General features: G+C 41.2%; 1 protein-coding gene across 1 annotated transcript in view; it reads right to left on the bottom strand.

Annotated features, from left to right (window-relative positions):
- TIPE3 (TNF alpha induced protein 8 like 3) overlaps positions 1-19452 on the bottom strand; it is a 44917-nt gene that overhangs the window by 24979 nt on the left and 486 nt on the right. The gene's annotated exons all lie outside the window — the stretch shown is intronic.

Genomic DNA, 19452 nt, shown 5'->3' with positions numbered 1-19452 from the left:
CAAACTATTTATTTACAATACATCTTAAAAGCCCTCTGACATCCCAATTAGTAGTAAAAGCAAATAAACATTGATCTCTTACAAGATGTATGAATCTTTCTACCATTAGGGAGAGGGAGGAAAATAGAGACTTTAGAGTAATGACTTTTGAATCCTAGTCTGGAAATAGCAACACTTACAAAAAGACATATATTTTTAACATATAGAGACCCAAAGTGTATTTTATACATTTTTATGATTTGAAAGATCTCAAAGCATAATGAACACAAATATCTTTTTGTTTGCAGAGTATATCCTGCTTAATAAACCATTACACAAATAATTTTGGCTCCTATAACTAACCACTAAAATGAAGGCTGTCTAACAGAGCATAGATCTAGAGGGTTATTAATGTTAACACTTAGCACCTAGATAGTCTATCAGAGTCTCTGCTCAGCAAGAACTGAGAAGTTCATTGCACTTGTCTTAGAAATGTCTTCCCATAACATCCATATTTGGAAAAGAAATAGGAAAAGACACTGAAGCAAATTATTCTTTTCCTCTCCAAGCAGAATTTAAGAAAATTGTGTATTATCTAAAATGGTAAAAAGAGAAAAAATTGCTTTCACGGCAATCAGTTTCTGAGGTCTCTAGAATTCCCTTAATTGCCTTAGTTAAAAAACAGAATTGCTGCTACCTCAAATTTGCTAAAAAGAGAATGACAGATCTGTCCTTAGCTTCAAATATCAGGCATTTGTTCATTGTTCTTTCCTAATGAAATACCAAATTTTCACTCCTGTTTGGAAATCAAGTGACAAAATCGTTTGACTACAGCTATGTACAACAAAGGCACTAATGAGAAAATTCCCTGGCAAATGACACAGACAACTTATTTCTGTTTAAGACCATGATGTTTACACCTGTTTGGGTAAATGAGAAATACAAAAGACAAGGATAATCAGCTATTTTTGTGTATACTAAACATTTTAGTACCAAATAATTTGTACCTGGTTCTTTTTTTCTAATTTTCACATTAAAAATATACCTTCAAATTTTCTGAAGAATCCCAGTAGCATCTTTTACTTCCCACCTTCTCCCAAGCTGTAAACCTTGTCCTGCTGTATATGTTTTCCACGTCAGAAAACAAATCCCTTTTGTTTTACTTTATCCAATCACATCATCTTTGGTTTTGTACCCATCAGATTTCACACTCAAGCTGAGAATTTTCATTAAGGTCTGCAAAGGGACAGATTTTGGGACACAGCTAATCATGATTCCTTTACCCATGTAGTACAAACCACTCCAAAAAATGTAAACTTTCCAAAGCTTTTTACCATTTGAACATTTTGATTTTGAGCGAATCCTCAGCTTGTCAGTTGTGTTGGTTTGTGCTTTTAAACATGATCGGTATCTCTTTCTTCTCATGGCAGGGATCCCACTTCACACATCAGCTAATTAACTACAATTTAGACTGAAGTAGGAATGATTACTCTGCTGTAATGCTGCTGTTTCTTAGCAACCACCAAAGATATGGTAAAGGATGTGAGACAGAGACCCAAATAACATCATTTCCAGATCAAGAACTTCCACCTAGACTAACCTATGAGTGGGACAGTAAATTAATGTTAAATTTCTATTCGCCTACTTCAGGGCTATGTCCCTTGCAGGCTCTTAACAGTGTGATTTTCACAGTCCATGATTGCACTTAAGCATTTAACTTCCCCAGAGCTGATGATACCTGCTAGCTACTCAAAAAAACCCTTGTAAAATCTAATTAGAAAAATATTTTCCTGCATTCTTCCCACGTAACGACTTATGTCTAGCACTAATTCCTCATTTGATGGGAGTTCTACCAAAGTAAAGCTGCAAGGTTAGACTTTGCTTCAGTGTTACACAATAAACAAAAATCTATTTTATTAGTAGTAAATTGCTAATTATGTTTTCCCCCATAATCCTAGCAAGATATTTTGAGCATTTCATTTGTATAATTGCCTTACTCTGATCTGAAGATACTTACTTTATATATTAACCAAAATTTACACTGCAAGGAAAACAATTCTGTCAAAGCTTTTCAAAAATATTGACAGAATTTTAAAAGGTCTGACAGCTGAAAGTTCAATTAAAAATCAAATTCCTTTAATACTTGATGAATCATTTTATGACTTGCTAGTTCTACTCTGTGATTGCTGCTTGCATATGATGATGTCAATAATGCAGATTTAATTTTTATGCCAGAAAAAACGGAAGATTGCTTTCTATGATCCTATTTATATTCTGATTTTGAAGACAGGAATGACTGAAGTAGAACACCAAAAAGCAGACTTTGAAGTAGTAAAGTGAGGACAAAAACCGATGGCTCAGATGAGCCATGGAGCCACATTTTGGTCTGTGCATCTGAGACACACAGCAGCACTGCTTCTCCAGTCCCTGGGAGCTGGGAAAGCTCCAGCTGGAAGGGATGAGCTCTATGGAGAGTACTGATGGTCTCATGGCTCCCTGAGGGTCACAACCCCTGCCAGGGTGCAAACCTCCAATGTGTGCACCTGCAGGGCTGCAGCTGCCCTGGCAAACCCCCTGGGGCAGGAGCAGGGGCAGAGCAGGGCGGCCAGGAGGCACCGAGGTGATCTGACTGAGCAGTGGGGCTGGCTGGGAGGCAGCCCTGGCTCAGCAGGGTGCTGCTGTTCCCACACGGCCCAGGTGACCCTGGTCAGCACAGCCAGGCCTCTGACCACCGGCACCTGGGGCTGGAAAGGCAGAGAGGCAGGCAGGGGGTGATGAGAATCCTTCTGTGAGGAGCCTGCAGGAGAAGGTGGCTGAGGAAGGGTGGAACATGGCAGACACAGCTTGCAGGTGAGTGTGCAGCTCCTGGGCCCTGCTGGCTCTGGGCCTTCCCGCTCGGGGCTGTTTGCTGTGGAGGCTGTGAGAAGTTGTTTTGGTGCTATCAAAATGTACTCGGTGGTTGTCTGGGGTTTTGGTGCTGTGGGACCAAAAACTGTGTGCTGGGCTGCAAGGAGCCTTAGTCCCACTTGGGGATTGTTTGTCCAACAGTGCTTGGGGCCTGCAGGCACAATCTGTGAGGGACAGTGGCTTTCCACTTTTCACCTAAAAAGTGTACCTTCAAATTTTCTGAAAAACCCCAGTAGAATCTTTTACTTCCCCCATTCTCCTAAGGTGTAAACCTTGTCCTGCTGTACATGTTATCCATGTCAGACAACAAATCCCTCTGAGGGACTTGGGGATGAGGGACACAGTGCTGGGGCTGCACAGGGCAGGGCTTTGTGCTCTTTTCTGTGGCTCTGCCAGCAGGTACAGGTGGAACCTGGGGTTGCTATAGTCTTGTTTCACTATCTCACAGAATTAAGAATGGATCCAACTACTTGTGTAAATTTTTGGAAAGAACCTAACCATAAAAACTTGCCATTTTAATTGTTCAGTCACACACTTATAGTGGTGTCTGGCAGGGAATTTGGTAAAGTCCTGCATGAACCAAGGAGTCAACTCCACTGGCACTGCGTGTGTAACACATCCACCAGCCTGACTATGGCTTTAAAGGACACCTCTTCACTCTGTGACTTTAGAAGTAAGGCTGGTTTGGCAAGGTTTGGATTTTTGCTTGTTTAGGTTGTGTGGTTTTCTTTTTTGTTGTGTTTGTTTTGGGCTCTTTTTTTGTTGGTTGGTTTGGTGCTTTTTTAAAGCAGAGATATTAATTAGTAGTCTGGAAGAAAGAGAGAAAACTATTGGATTAATCAGTATAAATAAGTACATTCTCCATGCTCAAGAGGAGTTCACAGAAAGGGTATTTTCTTGCAGTGCAAGTTCACATGGTCCTTGGGAATACTGTTCTATTATAATTTTAGCTTTCTGTTGAGGTGTTTTATTTTCATCTGAGAGAGCAATGAATGTGTAACTCCTTTAATATTCAAATGAATATCATCAAGGCTTGATAAGTTTATTTCTGGCAGCAGCACAGCTGAACGTGATGCCGATCGCTTTGTTATAGGTGTCTTGTTCACGCACTGCACTTGAGTAATTTCACTCTGCTGTGCTTTCCTTGCACAGCTCAGAGTGACTTTTTAGCTCCTTCCGTGAGAGGAAAAATGACTGCTCCCCTTGTCTTCCCCCAAAGCAATAAAACTTTAGAAAACTATTTTCCCCCCCTCTTTCAGTCTGTTTATATTTTTCCAGGGGAAAGTCAGAGCACTATGAAAAAAGGACTAAGGCTAACTATAACTCATAGGTTCTAACATTCCTTTTTTATTTCTGGTTAAAAATCAGATTGCTAAGACAGATGGTCTGTTTAGCCTATCTTAGGTCACTTCAGGAACAGTTCTACTTCAGTAAGACTTTTTTTCCCTGCTATATATGGCTTTGTTATTACAAGATTAAAATAAAACCCCAGATGTTTAATGTATAAAATTACACTGTCCGGTTTGACAGAAAGTGTGTCGGCTCCTCAGCACCTACACTTGGTATTAATTTGTCTCCTGGCCTCACTGCACTGCTGAGCTGTAAAACAATGTATAGTCAGTCTGCAGTCTGGGAATAGATGGTATATTTTTAATTAAAATCCACCTGCCTTTTTTCCAGATGTAATTTATACCCACTAAGTGCTTCTAGTAGGCATTAGGCAAGTTGCACCTTCAACGATCTATGGGAGATATATTTTAGTACTAATTAAGACAGGGAAGTTTGCCATTAGGTATCAATAGTGGCTTTAAGGTATGGAAGTATAAATAACATTGACAGACCTCCAGGTATAATCTGCTGATGATCTGGACTGGGTGTTTTCTCTGCTTTCAAAGCCAGCTGGCACAGAAGGTAGCTGCACCTGGCTCTAGGAGGAACATTGACTTCCAGACAGGTGAGGCCAATCCAGGCTACAGGGCAGTGCCTGCTGAAGCAATTAAGGATCAGCAATACCTGAGGTGATGCTGGGAGGAATCAATCTGAGGTGAATCAGGGGAGATGAGAATGGATTGTGAAAGTGATCTGACAGCATGGGATACACACAAGTGCTGCACCTGATCTCATGATTTAAAGCAATCTGTGGTTTTTCAGCTTGCTGCAGATTGGAGGATAAGAATATTCAAGTGTGTTTTTAAAACTTTTTTTCAGCTATCTTTATGAGTCCTGCAACTGGACTGTCTGCATTTACACTTTGGAAAGCAATGTTTGTGTGAAAAGCCACCTGCAACTTGGTGATTAGATTACTGATCAATGAACAAGGTGCAGCTGGCAAGGGCTGTTTGGCTGATGTTAGGAGGGGACAATCTACACAGATATTAACTGAAGGAATGACACCCTCCAGAAAGATTGGAGGCTCTATCTAAAAGACTATCAGTGTTTAAAATGAGATGGAGTTAAGGATTGAGTTTTGGCATGGATTATTCTATCTGTTCACATGGAAAGTGAGTCAGAGTTGGTGTAAAAAATTGTTGTTTACATCAGTGAGCTAAGCTTCAAATTGCTGTGTATTGTTTCAGCACCATAGAAACCTGGGGTTGAAGGAAAAAAGCTTTTTATCAATCATCTAATCCATTCCTTTCTCTGAGATAAGACTAGCAGGCTAGAAGAGATAGTTGTCTGATCTGTTCCTAAAGACCAACATTCCTTCTCAGTGCTTGAAACTCTGACAGAAAGATTTTCCTCATGCCAGGCTAAATCTCCCTGGCTGCAAATATGCAGAGGACCTCTTGTTGTGCCTCCAGCAGACATCAATCCCTGTGTGCATTAAGAGGGTTCAGCATTCTTCCAGTATGTGTGAGTGTGGAAAAGGTTGTCTTGCCATGATTTAATTTCTAGATTAAATAAACTGATCCTGAGAAGTGAGAGAATGAAAACAACATTATCCACTACAGCTGTTTACTAATAAATCTTCAAACTGTGTTTCTACAGGCAAGATGACTGTCAGAGCTTTATTAATGAAAAGCTATGTTTTGGCTGGACCTGATTTTGGAGTTTGTTTTATTTCAGGCCAGGTTTCATCTGGCTTTCTAGAATTTGAGGGTTAGGGCAAGGTTACCAGACCTTGTCACCTTTGAACAGGATTTATTATTTCTTCCACTAAGGCATTGCTTGAGATGAAGCAGCACAGGGCAGATGGTTTTAAAGCACAAATTCACACCCTAGGAAGCCAGCTTCCTGCAGAGAAGTCGTAACAGACAGGACTGGAAAATGTCCATATTCCTTGGCCTGCACACAAACGAGCTTGGCAGCAGGCAACCTCTTGAGAAGATTATTGTGTAGGTGGGTTATGTATGTAAAGTCCACGCAAACTCTTTCTTGAGCAAGAATTGAACCTTGGGCTGTCAAGAAAGCAGTGGCTCTACATGCTGTGGGAATTCTTTTCACTCTGATTTAAGTAGCTTTCTTATGGCTTATGCAGTGTTATATCATGGTCTGTGTATAATGGTCATGGAAAAATGTGTGCGTCCTATCACTTGATTGGGATCTTCTTTTGTGCTTGATCCCACCCTGCAAAGACCTGTATCAAAGAATACACCAGCAGCCATCAGTAGGTTAGGTTAACTCTGCCAAACTCTTTCTGGTAAATTCTCTTTGGGTGAATGGCTTTCCTCGTTTCAGTAAGAATATATTAAAGGGAAAAGCAAAACAAAGCAACACATGATAACTTCAAATTGTGGGGTCTATTTTTATTCCAAACATATTTTCACTGCCAGAAAGCTAAACAGTTGGAATCAGAAGCAAATGGAAAAATGGAGGATAAAAACATAAGTGTGTTCTCTTTAGCTCAATTGCTAAAAATACGAATTTTCTACTTTTGCTTGCAACATTCCTTTGTCTTATGATGTGCAGTAGCACTGCTTATTGAAAAAAAAAAATAATTGCAGTCATCTGTTTAGTATGACAAGAAGTCAAGTCTGGTTAAGGTAAAGTAGTGCAAAAACTGCAGTCTTTTTCATAAAAAACTTCTGAAAGTCCTTACTGAATGCATAAGTATCTTTCCCATTTAAGATGATGTGTGAACTGCAGAAGTGCAGATTTTTTTCTCTGGTATGGAAGTGCTCTCATAATATACCTATAAAAGTACCATCAGTGACCATGCCCTGCGTTGGTATTAGTATTTACAAGCTTTTCATTAAACATCTTAGGCTTCTTACTGCAAAAAGGTAATGAAAAACATTCCTGACCTAAAAGTGGTAAGGGTAAAAACAGACAAAGAAGACTGGGAATGGGAGGAGAAATAGATACAACTGAAAAACTTGCTTAAGGCTGTCATTAAGAGCCTGCTGTCAGCCCAGTACTTCATCCACCAGATTTTGAAAGGTTATCATATGGGAGGCTGCACAAAGAAATTAGCCCAGTATCTTTATAACGTCCTTAAATTTCCAATTTTATTTGCTTGGAAATTCAGGAAGGTCTTACTTAATAGAAATCTAAAGTGGCAAAGTGTATTTTGAAAGATATACAGATGCCTTTTCCAATGTACTAAATCAGTGGAAAAACTGTCAATATGGAACTGAAGGTTTAATATGAATATAGTATTATTAGTGCACATGCCTAACTGGGATATCACACAAAGAAAGGATTCCTGCCACTGTAGTTCTTTGTTTTTTCCTGTTGTTTTTTAATATGTTTGAGGGTTTTTTTATGAAGGAAGAACTTATTTGGATATTTTTTGTCTTTTTCCAAAAGAGCATGTGAAAACATAGCCAGGCTTCTTAAATACTGCCATTCTCTGTTCCTCTGCATGTCTGTCCCTGAGTACTCTGTTAGAACAGCTCTGAATTACATAAACCCCAAATCAGCTTTCCATCTGTTGAAATCTGACACATCCATGCACATCCTAGTCGCCTTCCTAAACCCCTTCACTGCAGCCATCTAACATTTCCTCTGTGATGTCTGGTCTGCCAAAATAACTGTGCTACTGCAGAATCAGTCACCCTGCTTTCAGTGGCTCAGGTAGTACTCTCCTGAGACTCATTTTTATTTGCTATAAACAAGCTGGCTTCTGGTTCCCCTTTGTCATTGTGAAAGCTGGCTGTATATATGAGTCCAAGGGAAAGTAACTGTAAATATCCATTTTGTATGTTTGTGTTAATATTAACTCTTCTATGGTCTATCTGGTTTAAAAAAAAGAGAGAAAGAAGGGAAAAAAACCAAATAAGAGTATCTAGTCCAACTCCTACCCCAATCCAGGTCTGCTGTCCTCAAGGATGGAGAAAAAGTTGCAGAAGGCCAAGATGCAGGTTTTTTCCCCTTAGCAGCAGCAGCACTGTGCAGGTCCCCTAGGGATGCAGTTTGCTGGCCATGGTGCTCCCTGGGGCAGCTCTGGAGGGCAGAGGCTGCTGTATCCCCAGCAAGTCTGCAATTCTGATGGCACAATAATGCCCTGTAGCATTCTTTCTTCCCCAGAGCTGCTATTCCACACTGTACCTCTCAAGAGTTGTGGAGTCTACACTTTTTCCAGCTTGTTCAGGTCGTGACATTTGTTAAAAATATTTAACAAATATTTTTATTACAAATATTTTTATTATAACAAATATTTTTATTACACATAGTGTTACCTACTGATGTGTGTGCACCTCCCATTCATGGTAACAGGGAATGACATTAGTAGAGTGAAAAACTTGAACCAACAGGATAAGGGACTTCCCCTCTGCACAACACTGTCCTTTACCTGCTGTTTCGGATGTTCTGTATGCTCTTGTGAAGGAAATTGCTTTTTTATTGTTTGTATTTTTGCCTCCCCGGGGATGGTGTTAAAAAACCTACTGAAGTCTGTGACTTGAAAGTCTTTAGCTTTTCTTCTATATATAGCATTTCCTTACTTAGGGAAAATGATTTTTGTCCACTTTACATACGTATAAAAAAAGCTAAGTTATATTCAATCATATGCTGTTTGTATAAAAAATGTTTTCAACTCCAAAAAATGCTAGACCAAGGCAAGTTTCAAACCAAATGAATTCAAGTAGGTAGCTGTAAAACTTCTTCAGCAACAAAATTACTGTGAGTTTTATGATCTCATGCGTATTTTTATCACTTTATCATGGTAAAGAAACCACATTGCTTTAAAAGCAAGCTAAGTGCTTATTTAAAGATTTGTTTTCAATCTCTTTAATAGCATATGAGCAGAGTTTGTATTTTAGTCAGTGATGAAGTGACTAAGCATAGGCCTTAACTGTCCCTGAAATAATCCCTACTAAGAAGTGTAACTACTGTTTTAATGCCTGTAAAAGAGAGGAAAGAAGTGAAGTATTCCAGAATTGGTTGTTTAACATAATGGCATGTGTGCTGTCTGAATTCCATCAGACGAGGCTATGAGGAAAATGGAGCTACAAATATAGAAAAGCTTCTACTGTGACAAGTATATAATTATTTTTTAAACAACCTCTTGCAGTCTGCATGGGTGATTTGGTATGTCTAGTCATGCTTTATTTCAGTGCTCAGCCAGAGGTATTTCACGTGCACACTTCTGCTTGTCATTGACTGCAGTAACTCCAAGGAAATTAAATTCTGTTATATGAAAATATGGAAAACATTGAATAATCACTCCCCCACCATCGCCCTAAATTCTCTTCCTACACGTCACTAGTCTCTTTTTTTAATACTACTGGGCTGTTGCTAAGGCACTGCTTCCCTTGTGAAGTTCTAAAAGGTAAATACCCAGAGCTCCAAACAGTGCAAGAGCAACTGTTACTCATCCTCCCTACGTGGATGGGCAAGTGTAGACACAGCTCTTGCAAATCTGAAAGCTGCACAGATATTTTGGCTGCAAAATCGTGTGGTGTGAGATTGTCCTGCTGCACCAGGCAAAAGGGGAAGCGCAGAGCTGTGCCCTCCCTGTCTGCTGGGCAGGACTGTGTGTCCTCTCCTGGAGTGGCTGGGCACACATGAGATGCTGCTGGCCAAGGACACACGAGGTGGATCTGACAGAGCCAGCGATCCAGAGGGAGATGCTGTGGTGGAAAATGGGGTCCTGGCTCTGGGAGCCTTGCTCCTCTTCCCCAGTGATGGAAGACAAAACCTGAGTGTCAGGGTGGCTGCTGATCTTCCAAAGGCAGACTTGGCCCAATTTTAGTTTGATTCAGGTCAGTAGCAGAGTAGAAAGGTGGATGTGGATGCTGTGCTGGTGTTCTGGAGAGTCTGTACATGGCAGTTCCTGTGCTTCAGACCTTTCCCTGAAGCCTCCCTTTGGGTATTTTTGTGCTCTCATGCTTGCCTCATTGGCAGAAGAAAATTGAATTCTTGTCCCAAGAAAATTCATTCTTGTCCCAAGTGGAGAAGAGTTTAGTTCACAGAAGCATCTTTTGCCTTTACTGCCTCTTCATAGCTGTTTAAAGCTTCTGATAGCTTTCTAGAGGCACCTTCTGTGAATTCTCTTCTAATATTTTTTTAATGAAAGTATATTGTCACTTTTTAAGAAATAAATACTTGTAAACTCAGGTGAGAGAGATCTGCATGCTGTGGTTCAACACGATACTCAGCAAAATCACAAGGCTCTCCTTTCCTTTATTCCATGTAATTAAGCTATGTGACCAGAAAACAGTGTCCTCCTCTGACCTCGTTTGATCAGTGACAGTCACAGACTGCTGTGTCTGGTGGCAGATGCAATTCTCCCCTGGATCTGCTATTCAAGCCCAATGGTTTGAACACACACAGGTGAGGATGTACTGTTTCTTCAAGGAGTTGTTTGTTCAGGAATGTATTCTGGAAATAGCTGGGAAGCTCTCGTTAATCTGTGAAGATGCTGTTGTGTTCTCACTTTCTAGCAAATATTTCATCTACCTGTTTCAGTATTTCAAAATCAAATTAACTTTCCTGTTCCCTATTTTCAAGCTCACTGTCAGTATTTTTTGTTTGCCAGAAGAGACAGGTTAGTTCCTGCTTCTAGAACTTTGAATTATAAAGCCAAGTCAATATCTTACTTCCCTCAATTTCCCATTTCTTGAAATATAACCTGACAGAATTTACTCCCTTTTGTAGTAGTAGAAATCATAAACCCAAGAGCATTTGAGAAGAAATGAGTTAAAGAAGAAGAATCAGATCAATACTGGAAGAATTGAGGCTTGGAGAAGAATAGCATATTGGCTGAGGCACAGAGAAATGAGAGATTAGTCATATGCTAGAAAGATGTGGGTATCTGGAGAAGGAACACAAATTGTTAGTGTAAGATATGAGGATGGATATGAAAAGAGAGAATTCAAAAGTATTCTAAAAGTTAGAAGTTGGAGGATATAGCCAAAATCTTGGCACCTGCCTTCCTGCAAGGGCCTGAGCCTCTTTGGTGCCAGGGGCAGGCAAAGTGAGGGTGCAAGGAGACTATGGACCTTCCTTCTGCACACAGCAGTGCTCTGCATGTGCCTTTTCCCAGAGCAGTTTCTGCCCCTCCCAGGGTGCAGTGACACTGCTCCTGATGGAGTGGAAACATCCATCTTTACCAGCACAAGCATGTGGCAACGTAACAGTGAAACTGGCTGCTTTCTGGCTCTTCATAACTAGGCTTTCAAACACCTAGCACAGGGTAAAATCAACAAGTTCAAGAGAAAGTTGTGCAGAAGTGAGTGATACCAACTAGTTAAGAGCCCTAGCTCACAGTTTGGCTTCAAAACAGCAGCAGATATCCTGGTCTGGAGGATAAACGGATGCCAGCTGATTAACAACTAAGGATTGGACTGCTGTAAGCCCTCCGGCATCTGATTTAATCCAACGTATGAAGTTAAATCATGGAATCGTGGAAAACATTGGTATTCATCTGTCCTTAAGACAATTTGTTCTTGGCTTTCCATCAATTCTGTATGATTTCTGTAAGGGGAAGTGCTTTGTGGAGAAATGCCAGTGGTGACTGTTCTGGATGAATGTACTGGTCTGGGGGTTTTCAGTGGTTGTTTTTTCTTGTGGTTGCTTTTGTGTTTGGTTGTGGGTTTGTTTTGTTTTGGGGGAGAGGAGTGGACAGGACTGCAGGCAAGAGTAAACTCTTGGCTGTATCTGCCCCAAGGATGCAAAGTGTTACATCCTTCCTTCTTATGCAGGATAATCTGACACTGACCTTTAAGAACTGGTATAGAAATAGACTCTTAAAAACAAATGCAGGTAAGAGAGAAGCCAGAGAAACCTCAGCTGAGGTCAGGCTAGGTTTATACAATAGAAGGTAGCTGCTGATGCAGGTGAGGTTTAATCACTGAACAGAAACTCCTCTCTTGGTTATATGGACCCTGGTATATTTAAAGGGCACCAGTTAGTCCAGGTGGGTAAGAAGGGGACATACTGGCACTGTACAAAGTTTGTGGAAGTGATCTTTACACATAGGTTTGAACCTTTTATCCCATTCTTAAACCTGTAATTCCAGTCAATGTTTTTGCTCACCAATCCTTTATCACCTTCTAATGAATCCAGTAGCTGTGCATCATAATGACTGTACTGATTAGTTTTGTATCTACTAGTAAACATTTCTCCTAACAGTGGAGATGATTAATAATGTATAAAAATAGTGAGGCACCAACTATAACTTGCTTTGAAGTGAACATGAAGGTCACTCTTGATACCTTTAGCCTATTTCCCTCTCACTTCTGGGAGCTAGAGGGAAATAAAGCACAAAACCACAAAGCTAAAATTAAATACAAGTAAACAAAAGCTACAGACATTCACCTGGCATAACATTATATGGCACAGAGCTTTTGTTGGAAAAATCATCTGAAAGATGGTTATCTTAATTTAAAAAAAAAACCATAAAAATACCCCTGACTTTGAAAAGTCTAAAAAACTTGTGTTTGTTTGATCTGCATGTGTCAGTGATTTGAACGTGTAAACTATATGCTATAAAAGTAAATGGAAAATTCTTTGGAAAGGAAACACTAACACAATAATAGTGCTAATACATTTCTTCAAAGAGAAAGAAGGAAAGAATTGTTTTTCCTGCGACACAAACTGCTTAGATAAACAGAGTTAATGCCAGAAATGAGATGTTGGTGAGGTATTCTGCTGATTTTTACTACTAGTGTTTCAGATCACCGTTCATATTAAACTAGCACTAGTAAGAAGACCTAAGAGAGTGTCTCCGTGGTGAAGTGTTTGTTTCATATCATAGATCTTCCTGCTCTATTTTGTGTTGTTACATCAACAGATGTTAGCCAAAATCTACACCTGTACAGAGGCACTGGTCAGTCTGTTCCTCTGCAGGAAGGCTGAACAGAGCCAAATGCTAAAACCTGACATAAAGCAGTATCTGTACCAAGGAGGGATTAGTGACCACTGGAAAAGGCATCGAAGTGACTCTTGCGCTTTCTCAGCCTTTTTAATTAAAGATGTTTGTCTCAAAGAGCAGAAAAACTCACTGGCTACCAGCCAGAGTCTGAGCTCAGCTTGGCTTCTCAAGATGACGTTTGAAGCTTGGGTATAAAGTCGTGGTTATTGCAACAGGTTAGTGTCAGCCTGCCATGAGTCTCCTCCAGCTTGTCAGCTCCTCCAGCTTCAAGGCCTTGAAACTGTCAGCCTTGAAATGACCTCCCACTATGGGACTGGCAGAGAGATTTCTGCAGACAAACAGCAAATAGCACACTTTTACCTGGGCAAGGCTCCAAAGCCAGGTCTCGGGCCAGGGAAGCTGCCCTGAGCAGTCCAACAGCCTGGACAGCCTCAAGCAGGGCACCAGAAGCCACAGTAATGGTGACGAACCTCTGCACCCTGCTCTGACTGCAGGGTCTCTGTCTGTAAATAAACCAGCACACAACCTGTTGTCCATGCATTGTACTGCCATCTGGATCCAGGCTGAACTCTTTCCCACACTCCAAATGTTGTTTAATTCATCGTGGCCACCGTTATCCTCTGTCTCATGCCAGGACATTTTGTGGGAGGCTATCTGGCATGGGCTGACAGAGTGCCAGGAAGTGTATTAATAGATAAACAGTTGAGAGGATTGTGTTGGGCTCACAGCCAGGTCCTGCTTAGTTTACCAGATAAGACAGTGAGGTCTCCTAGAAAGTTACAGGGTTCTCCTGCTCTCCTGGGAGCTGGCAGGGCTTGTCACCCTAAGGCTGATGCTGTGGGTAGAATGCAAGCACCAAAGGCTTCTCAGACAGGCCAGGTCTTCAGGAAAACTTTCTCATCTGTCTGGCCTACTGTTGTCCTTTTTACCTGCAATTTATAGCTTGATTGTTCTGGTACCAGCAAAATAAGGTGACTTACTCTCCCCATCATGACTTTTTAGTCTTTGCTGTAGATGAAATGAAAGGCTAAAAGATTTATTTCTTCAAAGGGGAAGTGTGAGTTTTTTGAGGCAGTGCACTCATTGCTTTGTACAGGTCATTCACTACTGCCAAAATACCACATTAAATGGAACTCAGTCTCATCCCAGACCTTTGGCAAGGCTAACAGGAATGGTCAATAATTGCTGTGTGGCAGGATATTTCTTCATATTCCTACTTCTGAACTTAATCTGCCATCACAAATTCCTTGCCCATATCCACACATTGGAAAAAGTGGAGGCTTTCTGCTCACTGGCTGCTAGCAGTACAACCATTTCAGGTTGGTGGAAGAGCTTGGTCATCATCTTGCACAAGCAGCTGAGCTTGGGCTTCCATCCAGTGCTTCATGAAGTTCATATTTCCACTTGATTTTAAGAACAGAAGCCTGAACAAATCAACTTGTTCAACTTAATTATTTATTCTGTTTGTCCAAGGTGTCTAACCAATGTGATAAAAGTGGGATTATTTATGGTCTTTACCATCATCACAGTGTGATTAGAATTTTTCCCTTTCAAAGTTTTTACTCTTTTTTTTCCCCCTGCTGGACAAGACTCCCTAACTGACAGCTGCTGTGCCAATGAGGGGTCTGCATGTGAATCAGCAGCCCAGGTGTTTCCTGGAGGGAACACTAAAGATTAAAAAAAAATCCACCCAAGCAGGCTCTTGGCTCACATCCTTGCCCTGGCTGCTGCTCTTGCAGGCAGTTGCTGCCTGCTCATCCCAGAGCCTCCCTTGCCCACTCTCTTGGCAGAGAAGCCCGGACATGTGTTTGCCTCAGTTTGCAGTGAGATCCAGAAAGCCCTGCAACAGTTTGGTGCATGGGCTCCCATGGCATGTTGGTTCATGCCTGTTGTCTGTACATCTATTTTCCAATTAGCGTTGTTTTCCCTCTGTTTTCCAGCAGAAAGGGGAGAGCCCTTTACTAGACAGTTGCTAGAAAGAACTTCATAAAAAAATCTCTTGCTTTTTAAATTTTTTCTAGTTTTCATACCTAGAACATTACCTACCACCTCTTCTGGCTTGTCTGAAGTCTAATAAATGTTATTGTAGATGTGATTTGGAGCATTCTATGTAGAATCAAAACAAGGCTTTGATAAACCAACCCCCTCCTTGTTCACACAAGTACTCCTTGGGGCAAAGTATACCTTTTATTGTGATAAATATTTTTCAAATGTGGGATACTGCAAAAGGTTAAACAATGCCTACTTGCACTGTATATCACATAAGCACGTTACTGATGCCTCAAATAATACTTGTTAAATGTCTTCATTACACTTTCTAATTCATTCTGTATTTACAAGAATATATTAGCTCTTGAATGGCATTTAACTCTGTAAAACAGTGATTAAAATATGTAAGAGGCTTCAAAGATTAACATCACAAAACTACAGACAGTTCACATAGCATGATAAATAATTTGCAGAAAAAAATACTTGCTAAACATTGCAAATCAAATAATAGTACAGCCCTAGAAAAATAATGCACGTCTGTAGAGGCTGTTTTACAACACTAAATAATGCTTAAATCCATTGGGTTTTTTTTACTAAGTATATATTTATTGTCCAGGGTAGAGCTCAGATAATTTATCAAATAATTTTAAATACATTAGCATTTTTGTGCTAAGAGCTCCAGGGTAAGATCTTGGCCCTACTGAAGATGTATTGAAGTCATAATCAGGCTCCCACTGCCCTTATGGATGCAAGCCTGCTGATAAGGTCATCCTCATTTTGTTATCCTTGGCATTATACATGTTGTAGGCTTCACACTGTCAATTCTTGGAAAAAACCCCAAAACAAAACCCCTGTCACCAGTTTAGAACTCTACTTGGAGTACAAGCTGCTCTCTTTCCTAGGCCAAATGTCTTTTGACTTATTTTGAAGGAAACCCAGAGAAGGGACCAGCAACAGTTTGTTCTCCACACTATGTTAAACTTCACGAGGATAATCTGTATTGTTTCAAAGACCATACAGGCAATTCAGCCTCTGGTTATCATATGTTCACACTGTAACATAATAGTTCCATTAAAATAAGCATGGAAATCCATGCTGTGACTTAGTGGTTTGTATAAAGGCTGAAATCAGTATCACATAAAAGCTGTATAGCCAAATTCCTGCCTATTTTGCCCAGGGAACCTAGGACAAGACACACCAAATGAAGGTCTGACACCTTTTTTCTCCCATATGCAGAATTTTCAAACCCACTGCAAAATCATTTCTGTTGGTGATGACCTGAATTTTTGTGAAATGTTACTCTGGGAGATGACATGGAGGATCATTCTTTCATGTAGCAGGATGCCCATGAAAGAGCTGAGGAAAAGGAGACCATTACTCTATTGAAGAGGTCTTTTTAAAACCCAACCTCTCAATAGGTGGACATTAAAAAATGAGAACAATGTTCTATTTTAAGATTACCTGTTCAGTTCTCAAAGCTCTTCTACAGGACAAGAAAAAGAATGTGAGTAGTCGCCTCTACAGTAAAACTAGAAAATTCACTAGGGTAGAGCTAGCAAGCATGTAACTTTTTTCCTTTGCACCACAATATATAATTTTTTCAGAATCATGATGACCTGTTTAATGTTCTTAATAGGAGTCTGTCTCATGAGTAACCTTTTCTGAAAACCAAAGCTTTTTGACCCTTTAGACAGTTCAAGTGCAAAGCAGTAATAGGTGGGTGTGGGAGACTTGTGGGAGCCAAGGCCGTGGAGCTGAGTGTTCTTAGAGGTGTGGTGGTTTTTGCTGTTTGTTTGCTTTAAAGTACAGCTAACATCTTGCACTGCTCACATACAAGGAGCTTTTTGTTTGCACCAAAGGAATATGAAGATGCTATTGTGACAACATGTTCAGAATAAATACGGAAAAAATATTTCTTCCTCCTTCGAGACTCGAGTTTTAAGTGGGCTATTAAAGGAAATGAGGCTGCTGGGATCTTGGAGCAAGATTCCAGCTGGTTCTGGGAAGCCACGTTTGTATGGCAGATGGTGGGGGTGCACTAGGTAGCCTCCTGCACAGCCATGTGAGCCCCAGGAATGGCAGGGGTGCTGTTCCATCGGGACAGAGCCAACGGCTGATAAGTACTGCCCGAGTGGTGCAAACCCTGAAATGGGCTCTGCTTTAACCACCTGTGTTGCATCATGGAGCCCTGGAGATAAAATAAACTGCATCACACTGGGCTGGAACAATCAGACAGCCTAAGCAGTGGGCAGTGGCTGCAGGGAGTGTGAACTGTGCCAGCTGAAGCCTTGGGAAGTCTGAGGAGTGATGATGAGGTGAGTAAGCCAAACACCCCAGTTGCTGTCACTTGCAATACAAAATTCTCGCTGTTCTAAAATCAGTGGCCAAAATCAAACCATTACCAGCACTTAATCCCAAATTTTCCTCCAAGACACTGTGCTTGCCCTGTGAACTGTGGGCACAGCCCTGGTCACTGGGATCTGTGGGGTGTGCACCTCCCTGATCAAGGTGGTGACTGCATCCCACACTAAAATCCCTCAGCTGCTGTGCCTGCAGCAGTGACTGACAGCCTGACTGCTGAACACCCACGTACAGAGAGAGGCTGCACTATACATATGGCAGAGTACAGAAAAAAGACCAAAGGAAATCTAGCAAAAAAAAATAAATCTATTTTTCAGAAGAGGATGGGGGACACAAAGAGCAAATAATTCTTTAGTGCAGAAAAAAAGATTGCAGCTGGTTAAGACAAAACATCCAAGTTTTCTCTCTGTTCCATTTTATTCTACTGCATAGGCATCTCCCATGTATGGCCAAAATAACAGATTTTTCTTCTCTTAAATAGTACAAAGAAGGAATATAAAAGAGGAGAGGAGACTGATGAACATCAACTCTTGGCAGCTAGCAAGTGATGACATGAAAAACACTTATGGCAATCTCTAAGCATGGTTATTTTTAATTTATTTAAAAGAAAGTCCTATTCAGAACAGGAGTAAGTTGTTGGCAGGAGCTCTATTATATTAATTTGTCTATAAATGTAATGTTTGTAACTTGCTCTTCATGCACGGCTTGGAAGATTTATTTGGACAAAAAATTGTAGCTGTTGGTGGTCTGCTAGAAAGCTCAGCCTAACAGAGCTCTGGGAATATAAGGAGCTCTGTGACCTGTTGCTAGTCATCTTTAATTCTTGAGAGCTCAAGAAAACACAAAGGAAGACGTCAAGAGTAAACACCCCTAATATTTAAAACTGAATTAGATTTAAGGTTATGCTATAAAATGTTCTGCTGGGAGACTAGACAAGATAACACATATTTATCTTATGACTTTCTACTGTTGTTTATCCCTGCTATATTAATAGGACAGGTGAACTATTTCACAAGATATATGGTGCTTTTTTGCCTTTGTAGTTAGAACGTTGTTTGACGTTGAAATCTTTCTTTTTTTGGGATGCAGGGAGGTGTTAGCTGTGATAAAGTACATGTCTAAACTGGGCTGATCAGGGTGAAAAGGTTTTTCTAGAAGATCTCATAACATAACACGGCAACTTTCTATTTGGATTTATTACAATCACTAGGACTATTTCAGGCATCATTCCAATTTCACTTACTTGCATCTGATGCCAGTTAAATGGCTTCAGAGATGATGTCTGTGACTTCCACCATGGGAAGCTGGAGGTCAAACAGGTCCTTTCTGCACCTGGTGTCAGTGACAGCCCAGCATCTGCTGCGTGCCAGCCGTGAGTGTGACACCCCTGCAGCCCAGATTGGTGTGCGTGTGTGACACCCCTGGAGCCCAGTCCTGTGTGTGTGTGAGTGTGAGACACCCCTGCTGCCCCAAGGGTCGGACACCCAGAGGTGTGCCCGGAGCAGAGGGTGACCGTGAGGTGACAGCGCATCTCTGCGCCACGTGCTGTGCTGGTAGAGCGAGCCTACCTCTGCGTATTTCACACAAGTTTGCTGTCCCTGGTTTTACCATGTGTGCAGGACAGTCTTCGGCAACGGCACATGAACCACCATTTGTTCCGCGTAAGGCACGAGAACGTGAAGGTTTGGAAAGGGCAGAAGATAGATTTTTTTCCCCCCTTCTGTCTCATCTAAGAACTATGCGGGTTGCAGCAACCAGACAGCATGGGTTTTGGTGACAAGTTAAGACTTGCAAACAAAAGCCCAGCGGCGCCCCGGAGCGGGGCTGTCCCCTTCTGTCCGTGCGCCAGGCTCCCGGAGCGACAGCGGAATAGCCACGACCAAACCCCCGAAAACTTTGCAGCCTCTGGATATAAAGCGTGAGCTTGCGCCAGCAGTGCGATTCAAGCAGCTGTCACG

The sequence above is a fragment of the Lichenostomus cassidix genome, chromosome 10 (genome assembly GCF_008360975.1).
Source record: "Lichenostomus cassidix isolate B80296 chromosome 10, HeHo_3.0, whole genome shotgun sequence".
NCBI classification, from domain to species: domain Eukaryota; kingdom Metazoa; phylum Chordata; class Aves; order Passeriformes; family Meliphagidae; genus Lichenostomus; species Lichenostomus cassidix.
This window is presented reverse-complemented; position numbering and strand designations above follow the sequence as displayed.